General features: G+C 32.0%; 1 pseudogene; it reads right to left on the bottom strand.

Annotated features, from left to right (window-relative positions):
- Positions 1-872: 872 nt before the first annotated feature.
- LOC131876438 (U1 spliceosomal RNA) lies at positions 873-1,006 on the bottom strand (annotated as a pseudogene).
- Positions 1,007-13,321: the final 12,315 nt, after the last annotated feature.

Genomic DNA, 13,321 nt, shown 5'->3' with positions numbered 1-13,321 from the left:
CCTTGAAAAGATCTTTTAACTATTATAACCCTATTTTAACATGTTTCTAGGTGAAACTTGAAAGTCAAATTTAACATAGATCGAGATCATTAATATGTTTGCCAAGTTTTGAATCTAAGTTTAGTAAACCTTATATGTGATTCATTAAAATTGAAACCCTTCTCTTTTATCCCAAACACAAATCATTAACACCTTTGCCACTTTTTCAAGAGATTTTAGGTGGTTCAACCCTTTGAAAATGTGTATCTTGTTTCAATTGGGTTTTATTGGGAGAATTCCCTTAAAGCATTTTTCAAATTGTATGACTGCTAATGAAGAAAAGTAGTGGCTTATCTATACCAAAATTGTGCCAAGGAGAAGATTTTCATTGCTCGAGTCATAAAGAGAAATTTTGGGAGGAGAATGCCAATGTTTACACCATGGAGGAAGTGTGTTTGGAATTTTGGGAGGTCCATAGTCTTCTCCCTTGAATCATCCTCTAACATTTTGGAGCAAAATAGACGGTTGAACCATCATTGGCACATTAAGTCCACTTATGTCACATTTACAATCTGGTAGTAAAAATCAATCAGCACCAAGACTTATCCATTTCTTGACAATCAAGAAACATCATCATTTCAATTGGAATATTACAATATTGATCACCTTACAAGAGTAGCTAATCAAAATACAAGACAATTGCATGACAAACTTCCAACTTAACTAAGGAAGAATATAACTGATATGACTTGAAATGCACAAAGAGAACTACTAGTGGAATATTTTTAATCAGCTAATCAAGGCATTTTACCAATAGTGCACCCTTTAAGTACCGACAAATGTGTTACAACTAAAAATAGAATGTTTCAGATTAGTTTTGTGTGGGGGCTCGTGTTGTCACAAATTATGATGTGCACTCTCCACAATGGGAAATGCTAGACAGAGCCCCCTTCCAATGTGCAATGAAGGTGCTCTCTATAGGACATCGGCCATATTTATCACCGATTGACCCCACCCAGGTAAGTATGCTTTCCATAAACCCCTCTCCCCTTTCTTATACCCCCTCTTCTCCCTTCTTTCTTCCTCCTCGCACATGTGGGATCAATAAGACCATCCCTGAATCAAGTAAACAAAATACCAACACTTTTCACCAAATGATCTACTCCAACACTTCTATGTCATGGGTCTTCATAGCATGAAAACAAAAGAGTTTTTGAAGCTCAAGTCTTTTCTTTTTGGCTGAATCAAAGAAAGTTTATAGTTTTTGGTTTTTTTAAAGAACAAGAATGATCCGAATTATGGATTCGAACGACAACACCTAAGTGAGAACCTGAGGTGTTGTGGATGAACAAGATAATATAGAATTGAAGCAAGCCAAAAAGTATTGTATTCAATTCAAAAATCCAACATATAGTAGTCCAAGGGATTCCAAGGGTTACCAACAACTCCTTGAGAATAAAAAAACCAATAGTCATATCATGTGTATTTACATAATAAAATCTAAAACTATGTAATTTTTCAAAAAACTATATAAAATTTGTCCTAACTTTAACTAGGCATAAATTTATGCATAGGACTCGAAATTACGAGTCGTTTAACTCGTTGGAAAGGTCTCCAAGAGTTGTAGGCGAAATCTTGAAAGACATTCTCTTTTGCCACTTTCAAGGGCTAAAAATGCCCTGAAGGCCTTCAAAAATGCAATTTACTAACATATAGAAAAACTAAGAAAATATATAATAATATTTTCAAATTTTCTTCTGATCAAGGAAACAAAAATGGTCAAACTAAAACTTTCATTTTATACAGCCGAAGGTTTGTCAAGGCCCAATTAAATCAAATTTATAGTTTCCTGGTCTGAGGTAATTACAGGCAAACAAAAAGGCTCAAATTAAAACTTGGACCCTATTTTTCGACCGAATCAAAGCAAGTTTAGAGTTTGTGGTTCTAATAGGAGGAAAACCAAAAGGTCAAATTTAAAAGTTCCATTGTCGGGACTTGAACCCAGGTCTCCCAGGTGAGAGCCGATTATCCCAACCAGCTAGACTAAGAACTAACAACAGCCTTGAAAAAATTGCAAGTTACCTACAATATTAGCCATTTGATGAGAAATAGAGATCCAAAGACATTCGAAGCTTGTAATCTGTTGCCTCTATCAATTCCACACTGTGGATTGTAAGGAATCACCCAATGTTTGTTGAACTTGAATCCAATAATTTGTAAAAGTATGTTTCTATGTATATTAGACTCTTTCATCATGGAGAAAAGCATGAGAGCTTCAACTCCTATTTTTGAAGATTGTCAAATCCCACCAATTTCAACAAAGTCCTTTTCCTGGCTCTTTTTAAATTTGAATAACTTGGATTTTTTATTTAACTACTCATGTTAATTGGTTTTCCTTTTTCACAATTAACCCTACATCATCTATGGGTCATCCCTTAAGTTATAGATGGGAAGTTTGAACATGGTTATCTTGTTACTATAGTTGTTGGTTTAGATAAATTAAGTGATGTATTGTATTAGATGTCTAGAGGATTTTTTCAAGAACAATTTATAGAAGTAACTAGTTACTTTAATAATCTTAACTATGGGATGTTGCTTTAGGAGTCCACTGTCATCACAGTTAGATGAGACAATTTGAAGTAAAGAAAATGGATCTTGATCATCCTAAGGCAAATAGGAGCGACTACAATTTATTCTTTGTTGAGTAGCATACAAAATTGAAAGCATTGCATCCAAGCAAGCCTAGGAAGTGCAATATAATGATTGGTGATTCTTGGAGTAATCTTAACGAATAAGAAAATTTGTAAGATAGCCATTTTGATATGAATTTTTCTTTTCCAACTACAAAATTAGTCTTCTTCATTACTTTTTAAAGCTAAAAGTAAATGATTTGGTGCTATCTTTCCTAAAGTTTTGTCCCAATCTGATATATTGGGTTCACCAGGAGCCTGGATTGAAGGATAAGGGAGGGAACATAAACAATATGTAAGGATAGAAAGAGAAACAAAAACTGCAATCCCATGACACAAAAGTGTATTTTGTTGACAATGAAGGAACAATTCAACAATTGGGAAATTAGTATGAACTATTGTTTCAATTGAGGGAGTGAATTTGCAACTTGCCAATCATTCTAGTCTTTGTAAGCACCAAGTAGACAATCATGAATTTGTTGATATAGAAATAGATAGATGTTTCTTGTGATTCTATTCTAATATTGTGAATACCTAAAAACAACTATACAAAAATTCAACTGGCTATTCTATTCTTTTGGATCGGATGATAATTGCAATCTTAACTAACTTTTTGTAATTCTACCATTTTCTAAAATCCCATCTTATGTGCTTACATATAGACATGACAAATACATTTACATTGAACAATTAGATTATTTGTGGTTGGATGGTGTTGATCCTAGCTAGCTTTTTGTAATTCTACCATTTTCAACAATTCTATCATGTGTTCTTACATAGACATGAAAAATTCATTTGCATCAAATAGTTAGATTATTTAAGGTTGGATGGTGTTCATTTTGACACTTTTAGAAGCCACTTTATTCAAGTTGGGCTTTATTTTTCTCTTCATGCTAATTTAATGACAGGACATTAAAACCTATAAATTAAAATGTGGTTGCGAGGTATAATGAATTTTTTTTTTTAATTATTATTAAATGTGATTTTGATGCTCTGAAGATTATGCATTGTAAATCCTTGATACTCCATGATTTTTATCTTAGGATCTTGGGTCATGTATTTTAATATGACAACTTAGGCCCAATTTAAATTAAATATTTGTGTAAATGGATAGATGATTGTCAAACTTTTAAGTTAGATAATTAAATAATTCATGTGAGGTGAATTCATATTTTTAGATAAGCTTGTACTAGTAGCTATGTCCACATGACATAAAAATGAAAATGGTTGTACATCTAAGAAGGATAATAGAATGATGTGCGAGGCATATAGATAAACAAGAATCACAATTAAGAGAATATATCAATAGATTTGCAAGTTGAGTCAATGTTAAAACATAAATATTATACATAAGACCCTCCTCATTTGGATGCTTACACCTTGTTGAGATTGATCTTTTTAATGTCCTTTCATCTTTATTTTAAACATGGTCAGACTATACCTTATAAAAAAAATTTGTCTCTCATTCTTAATATTTTAAATATTGCACTAAATTTTTATCAAAAGAATTAATTAAAAAAATTGATAATTTTTTTTTTAAAATATATTTTTGATTCTACATTATTATAAATTTACTTATTATATGAATAATTAAGAAATCAATATGAATGAAACATGAACAAACTCAAAACAATAAGATAAGAGGATTTCTAAGTTTAAAAAGTCCTCAAAATATATGATTTGATCTTGTTTTAAGTATAATGTTTATTCATACATGAAACAAATAGACCAAGTCCAACAAAAGCTAAAATATTATTACAGTCATGTAATGAGACAAAATCCACCCCGTCGGCAAATTTTACAATAAGGTAAGCGACATAGACTTTTGACCGTTGGACTTAAAATAGGTGCTTGGAGGATGTAATGAGACTTTCAAATTTTTAGGTCACACCTGTCTAATAATAACAATAATTTTTTTCTTATTTATCTAACAATAACCTATTTGAGAAAAAAATTGCATCAAAACTAGAAAAATAATGATAAATAAATAAGAGGGGTGATACATGTAGTACAACAGTTAAAACACTTGCTTGGTGAAACCGCTAGCAAGGTGGGCTACTTGACTCACATACATGGTACTTTCACTGGGCTAGTGTGCTCATAGATTTGAATAACAATAGTGTTTCGACACCTTAAAAAGTGCCCATTATTGATTTAAAAAAATGATAAATAAATAATAAATTAAAAAAATTGAAACGAAATTGATGATTTTTGTCATAAAGAAGAGGAAATATTAGAAGCAAGATGAAATATACTTTTTATTAAGTATTATTATATGGTCTCATAGAGGGACTTTCTAGGAACTATATTAATAGAGCAAGTGGTCTCATGAGGCAAAAATACATGCTAGAAGATTAGTTTCACTATAATAAATAGAAGCCCTTTATTTTTAGTTTATAATTTTATGAGTTCATTTAGGGTGGGGCTAGAAATTTCCTTTGTACCATCATAGGGAACTTTTTGACAAAAAATTGTTGAGTGTTTTTAGATTCCTACTAGCTATTCTTTTTCTAACATTTTATATTTATATACTCTATTGAATTTAATATGCAAAATAATTAGATTCATGAGATCACTATATTCAACAAATTTTGGACCTTAAGCTACAATAAAATCCATGGGCCACACACTTTAAAATACTCCAAAAAAATATTAGTAGCAACCATTGAATTTGTTTAGGAACCCCCTCTCCATGGAGTCATTACCTTAGAGAAAACATTTCTAAATTTTGAAACACACATGGTAAACTAGAAAATAGAAAATTCATAATAATGGGGCTAGAAAGAAGATGAAAATTGTAGCTAAAAGTGGAATTATGATCATCAAGATTGTAACTTAATTGCAACCTATATATCCAACAAAGTTGAGTCTTGTATAGGTACTACAAAGTGAATCCCAAAGTGTCAAGTACACTATATGCAATGCAATATGTGTTCAGTAGCTTTTCAATGAACCTAATGCGGTTATTGTGTAAAGCATGGAACCATGTGAATTGAAAAATTAAAAAGAGGCCAGTGTGAGTCAAGTAGACGAGGGTGAAATTCAAAGTGCCATCAAGTTGTGGAGTAGTCGTCTCAAGCTTGACTCCTAATAGAAAGGGAGTTAATGTAGGCTTACAATCAATTATGTGCAATTGAGCTAGGCGATCAAGACCATACTTGGGTTGAGAAAGTGTGATCTTGGAAGAATACCATGCGATCTTAATCCTAAGCAAGTAGTGCAAAGGGCTCAAATCAGCCATGGATAATGTGTCATCTAGAGAATATTTTACTTTACCAATGATGGATGAGGATCTTGATATAATAATAAAATCATAAAAAATAGAGAACAAGAAGCAAACAAGAGTCATCCAACTATAAAATGTAGGTATTCCAATCTAAGTAACATCTGGTAAGTCTTGTTGAGATGAAAAAGGAGTCCATCTTGGAATACCTAGCCATTGGGGCTTATTTAAGTCCATAGATAGACTTGCTTAATTTCTAAACTAAAGGAGAATCCTACACAAATCCCTATGTTTTCTCCATGAAAATATCCTCCCAGAGATCCCCATGAATAAATTCATCCCTCTCATCCATCTCATGTACAACCCAACAATATGTTGCAATAATGACAAGAGTTAAGAAAATGGAGTTCATTTTAGCAACATGGATAAAGGTCTCTATATAATCACCACTAGGAACCAATGACAAACTTTTGACCATAAGTTGTGTTTTGAACTCATCCATAGTTTCATCCGCCACATTTGTAAAGTTTTAATTCTTCTTTAAATGACTATGAATCAGAAAAAAAATCAATGTAGACATGTGCAAGATGTTGAATCTATGATTGAGTTCTTCAAGTTTCTAAAGGATTCTCAACCAAAGTACATGTTGACTGTAGTGTCTATTAACCACATAAATAAATGGAAGAATTTGATTATGAAGGATGAGAAGTCAAAACCTCCAAATATGAATGCAATGAAGATGGTATCATATTAGTTCGAAGTGAGATAGGATCAATTGAGTCACTATCTTCTACATCCACTATGTAGGAATGAGGACTATTCTAGGCCAATTTAGGAGAGCTTTCTTTAAAGTGAGTGATCCTCAATAAATATATCATGTGTCCCTTATATTCAAGATTTGAGACTCTTCATACCATATATATACATATATATTAAAAAAAAAATGCAATACCTTCTTTGAGGTTCGTAAGCCTTGTGTTTCTCTAGAGTAAAGTGTGCCCAAGTGAGAGAGAGCCAAAAACTCAAAAAATCCTTGCAACTTGTTTCCTACCACACCAAGCTTTAAAGGAGACATACCCTTTAATTGTTTGTCAATAAAAAGTTCTAAATGTGTGTATAATAATTAAAAGCCTCAACCTTAAATTTTAAATGAAGAGAATGAGCATTAATCATGCAACTAGCCATCTCCTTCAGGGCCTTATTTTTCCTATCACCAATACCATTCTCTTATTGTTTTTATGAAATAAAATTTGTTGAAGAATTATCCCTTTAGGAGTATGGAATTATATACAAGACTATGGTACACATAATCTTGACCATTGTTAGTGTGAACAATATTGACATTCTTTCAAGAGTTTTTCTTGGCATGAGCCTTGAAATCTTGAATTTTTTCAAATACTTTATTCTTCTAATGACATAAGTATACCTAAGTGTATCTAGAATAGTAATCAATGAAGGTGAGTACATTACAAGCCTTATTGAAATAAAAAGTTATAAATGGACCCACTAGATCACTATGAACCAATTAAAATACTTTTGAATCCCTCTAAGACTTCCTTTAATCAAAAGATTATTCAAAAATATTACCCATAGATCAACATAGACATACACCATTTGAAAAGTTGAATTGAATGAGACCTATGACCATATCGTATGAGATCAACTACTTATGATAGTGGTAGTTGAGATGGCCAAACCACCCACACCATAGTATACTGATAGAATCTAAACAAGTGAGAAACAATGTAGAAGGAGATTGTGGTGCAAAGTTGAAGAATGAATACTATAGTCTCATGATTGGCTTGTTTGATTGCAACTGCAACATCATACTCAAGATCTTAAGTCATAATTGCATAAGGGATTACTCAAATTTCTTATCATGTCCAAGATGAGTGATTTGGTAGACTAAAAAGAAGGTTGGCACAAAAATTGGGAACATAAAGAACATTCTCAAAATGATCCATCATCGATATTAACTAAATATTTTTCTACGACCTCCACTTATGTATCACCACTTATTAGAATGTCTGGTACTATACAATAATTTAGAATGAAGAAAATATTTATCTGTCAAATCACATGTAATGTGTATGTAATGGTGAGGAATGGATTTTACTATTCTAAACATGCAAACTAGGAATAAAACCCATTCACATCAACATATATTGGGGAAATAACCAATATGTGTGGAACTACAAACCCTTGGGAGAGTTGGCCACATGACTTGATTATTTATTTGTTATGACTTGATATGATTAGATAAGGTAGAATGATTACTTGCAATAACTAGGTGTAAACATGTACAATTTATAATAATCAACATAAACAATAAGCTATAGAATAAATATGAAAACTCTAAGAATAGATCTAGAAATACAGATAAAAAAGGAACCTTTGTCTACAATTTGAGCCTAAAAGCTCTAGATTATGGGGATAGGAATCCTATTCTTGAAAGTGTTAGATCTAGATATCATCAAAAAAAAATTGATCAAGATATCAATCAGATTATCTCCCTAAAATTTATTTGAAAAAATGTCAAACATTTGAGATTTTTCAAATAGTGTCTAGGGATTTTTGCTTGTTCAAAGTGTGGATCTCTTTGTAAAAATCTATACTTTATGAATTTGTAATCTTTCTTTCCCAAATATCAAACCTACACACATAAGAGAGAAAAATAGAGTTAGGCTGTATAGGGGTTTGCCTAAGTTAAACCCTAGGTTGTAATTTACCCTACAAAAATGATATATAGGATAAGAGGGAGCTTACACTTGTAGGAGAAAGGCTAGAACCTTATGAAAATACTGAATTGAAATATTTTATCTTTGTTAATGGATCTCATATCCTTGAATTCTTCATGAAATATTATTGATTCTAGGTAGAATATCATGCATGCCTTCACATAAACTCGACCATGAATCCTATCTTTGATGCTTCAAAATATAAATACTTTACCTCTCCTTCACTTGCTTAATAGTTAATGATTGTTTTCTCAATTGGAATTGAATCGCTCATGAGGAAATCCAACTAAGAGGCTCAAGAGATGTTTCAAATGAGGGGACAAGACTTTCTTTTATACTCAACCTCACAAAATGTGTTGAAAATTTTGAAGGCTGACATTAAGATAATTTTCCTATTTAACATTTTTTAACTATTAGAGGGTCCAAAATTAGGCTTGTTATAGATGGAATAGGGTGCGTAATGCCCTAGTCTAGTCCTCCGGGGCTAGAAAAGAATTTGGAAACATGAATAGGGTGCTAAACTTAAAAAAATTAGGAATTGTTTGTGTAGAATTAGGCAATTTGATAAGGATGGAGATACACCAAAGTATGCCCCAAATGAGCATGAAAATATATGAGAATACAATTTATGACACTAGAGTGTAGAACCCGAGTCAAGTATCTATTTTTATGAAGGTCTTTTTGTTGAAATAAGTGCACATTCTCCTTTACCTTTTATTGATTTTGATGAAGTGGAAGGAGATGCTTGCTATTTGTGGGAAGATAAAAATGGATGTGATTATTCTTGATGATGTTTGTTAGTTCAACAATTCTCTTATCATGGCAATGAAGCTTATCATCACCTTCTTGCAATATTAACAATATAGTTTCTCTTCCTATGATTTCTTATTCTTGAAACATTTTGAAGAGCCACCCTTTTTAGGAGAAGAAGATTGTTCTATCTTTGTGTCACATGTTCTTAGACTATTTCTATTTCTTGCTACATCCTATCCTATGACTTGCCACAAGATATTATGACTTGAATGACTTGAGAATACCCTTTGTGATCAGATTATTTTGTTCAAGCATAAAAAATCTTTGTAAATGAGTAAAATGATGGTGTTATATAAAATCTTTCCATTACTAGCCTATGCATCTAGAAACTATTAAAAAGTTTGATAGTAATAAAATTCTTTGGATCTTGATTACTGAGATCATAATTAAGTTTGTATCTCCTAATCTCATTTTTTTTCCGTGCAATTGAGAAATTTTATTACTTGATAATCCTTATTTATTTGACATTTATCAATATGAAAGATAAGATTAGGCAACACAAGAGAAATTAAAACATAATCATACAACACAACCCTCTAAATCACCTAATCAAATAACCCCTCAAGAAAAATGATTTGCCACTTTATGCTTAGAATAATTATAACTACCACCTACGAAAAAAAATATAAGTGGTCTTTTAATTTGAATGCTTACAATTTTCCAAAATGAGGTTTGATCAAAGTGTGTTCAATGCAATACAATTACCAAAATTTGTCAAACAAAATCTATATGTTGAAAGTATAATTTTTTCTCACAATGACTACAAATTGATAGCACCACTATGTAGCACATAAAAAAAATACACTATTTAAAAAAAATGCATTCAAAAACTTGATTTTATATGAGCCTAACAAAGCTTTGGAAGTTCCAAAATTAGGAATGACTCAACAACACCTATGATAAATTAATGTTTCTAAAATATTAATGCATCAAAATTAGAATCCGTTTTCACTACTATGTATAGCATAACAAATAGCCCAAAGAAAGAAAATTGATTTTGATTGGATGTCTTGAGCCTAATTTATGAGAATTTGAAGTTGATTGCAAATTCAAAAGCTCCATTAGAGAGGGAGGAAAAATTTTAGGCACCTATTGACATTTTTTTTTTGTTTTTTTTGTTTTTTTGTTTTTTTGATTGGTAAGAGGCTGAGGCCAAGACTTTTACTAATTATTTTGAAATTTACATTACTCCATTCATGTAGGCATCGGTAGGAAAGAGTGGAGGCAAGAAAACCTCCAGCCTTGCCCAGGAGCATAGTCCAACTAGTCCTGACTTAATACAAAAAATTACAAATTTGATACAACACCACCCCGGGCTAGGGTGATTAGGAGGGGTGTTTCTATTTTACCCCTCCCTTACAAGCCCTAATTTACAAATTTTAGGTTTTGATTTCAGAAATCATTTGTCCCTTCACTTCCAGCTGCATGGCTCTAAAGATGTTCTTTGATTATAAATACTATCCTTTAATAGCTCAAGAAATACCTATTTGGCCTGCATGGTTAGTAATTAAAACACTAGGCAGATATGTTAGTATCGATCAATCCTTTATCATAAATGAAATTTTAACTGTCCATCTAGAGAGATTCTTTAGTAAATTATTCTGTGAAACCTATCCTCATAGAATATGCATAAGAGATGTAAAACTCAAAACTGAGTGATTAGCCAAGACTCCATTAGATAAGGGATCTTATAGCTTACCAACTCTTGTTAATGCTCCTAGATGTGCTTCTTGAGAAGGAAGAGATCCAGGCTACAATAACAACAGTAGGTAAGTGGGATTCAGTCAGTCTCCCTTCCCTATCCCCATTATTTCTAGCAAAGAGGATGATGGAGTATGATTTTACCCTGCAGGATATAAATTTATGTCCAGACCTTGAGTTCTGCATGTTAGCTTACTTTAAACCATAATCTTAAGATATGATAGGCTAGTCATCCTAGAAATACTCACATAGATACGCATTCTAAAATATATATCATTTGAGTGAGTAAAAACTAGTAAATGCATACGTTCAAGTGCTTTGCTACTATCTTAAGTAAATATACACTTTACTGGGTATGCAGAACAAAATGCTACAATATGACTATATATAAATTTGTCTTAAAGAATCAATACATACTACTATATTGCCTCATTCAATGTTAACTATAGGTAAAATCCTATTTTACTAGATTTGGTAAACAACTTTAAAAAGCCAGTATAATCAAACATTTTAGTGGAGAAATTATCTCATGCCAAAGTGACCCTGATCTATTATCCAGAGTGATACCCTATTAAGACTGAAGATAAGAATGTAAGAATGCGATGTGGGAGGGGAGTGAAGTAAGCATCGAAGACTGCATATTGTATGGTGGAAAAGTGGGTGAATAAAACTTAATATGTGAAAATTATGTTAAATACTAGTCCACACACACACACAGGACTTCTTGATGCAAGCTATGGAGTAACGTAGTGTTACTCAACTTCCCAAGGAGGGTCCTATGGTTCTCTATCTCACAGTGTCCCTCAAACCAATGTTTTTTCTCTCAGATTACTGAGCAAAATGGTTTAGGGATGGCAAATATGAGAACGAGAGATGCTTTTGATTGATTTTAGTATGAGATGGATGTTAAGCTAGATATGATCTTAAAAATGCAATAAATTAAATGGTAAGATGACAAGATTAGTATGAATACTATCCTAGCATACTATATTTAGTCTATGATTTAACTAAAATGATAAAGAAAGTAATCTAAGCATGCATATTTAGTCTATTTCCTGATCTAAAAGAGGCTAAATGATGAGCATAAAATGATATGAAAGCTTGAGAGAATTTGAGCATAAGTGTGATGCTTCAAATTTGAAAGATGATTGTTAAGAATGGAGGAATGAGAGTTCTATTTATAGCACAAACAGGGCAATGGATGGTCAAGATTGAAAGGTTTAATCAAGGGCCAAGTTTGAAAGTTGGGGATCCATGTGCACAATTGGAACCAATAAAATAGTGACAAGTGTCAATATAGGATTGGGTTGAGAGAAGAGGTTGGAGGCATTAAAGGCCTGAGAAGACCTCATGGTTATCTAAAGGCTAAGGGTCAAGTCTAAATTAGGTTTACCCACTGAATTAAGATCTAATCCAAAGATAAACCTTTGTGCAAATGATTAAGAGATAATCATGGTCAAAGCATTAATGGCCTGATGAGACCTTTGGGTTGGATAGAGGTTGAGTCAAAACAAATGTTTTAACCATGTGGGAGAGTTTGAATTAACCATTAATGGTTATTGGAGACTTTGGGGATTAAGTGGTTGAAGGTTGGAAGCCTTCAATGGTTTTCAAAGACTTTAAGGGTTTTGGTGGTTGAAGGTTGAAAACCTTCAATGGTTATCCAAGACTTTGGGCCATTTGAGAAGTGACCTCCCTTTGCTTAGGGATGTGACAAAGTTTAGAGGAGGGTTAGGTTAATTAGAATTGATTAGAAGATTCTAGAAGGGATTAGGAAGGGTTTTGGGATTTTGCAAGTGGATGGGGGATAATAGGATTTAATTGAATTAATTGATTTTCATTCAATTTGGTTGTAAATTGGGGAAATTAAATAAATTAGATTTATTCAATTTAGGATAACTATTTAATTAAATTTGAATTTAATTAAAAGTGGGTAGGGGGATTTAATTGAATAAAATGATTTATTCATTAAATGGTATAGTGAATTTTATTTAAATAAATTGAGTAATTTACTTAATAAAATAGAAGAATGTGGATAATTTAATTAAATTGGATTTAATTAAATAGAGAAATGAACATAAAATATTCATTTAGGAATATGGTCATTTTTATACGTCTACATTTTGCCCCTCTTTGAAGTGACGTGTGTGCACATGTTATTTCAAAGAAAATAATGC

This window comes from Cryptomeria japonica, chromosome 5 (assembly GCF_030272615.1).
Source record: "Cryptomeria japonica chromosome 5, Sugi_1.0, whole genome shotgun sequence".
Lineage (NCBI taxonomy): Eukaryota > Viridiplantae > Streptophyta > Pinopsida > Cupressales > Cupressaceae > Cryptomeria > Cryptomeria japonica.
The sequence above is the reverse complement of the archived record's forward strand: the minus strand, read 5'-3'. Positions and strand labels throughout refer to the sequence as shown.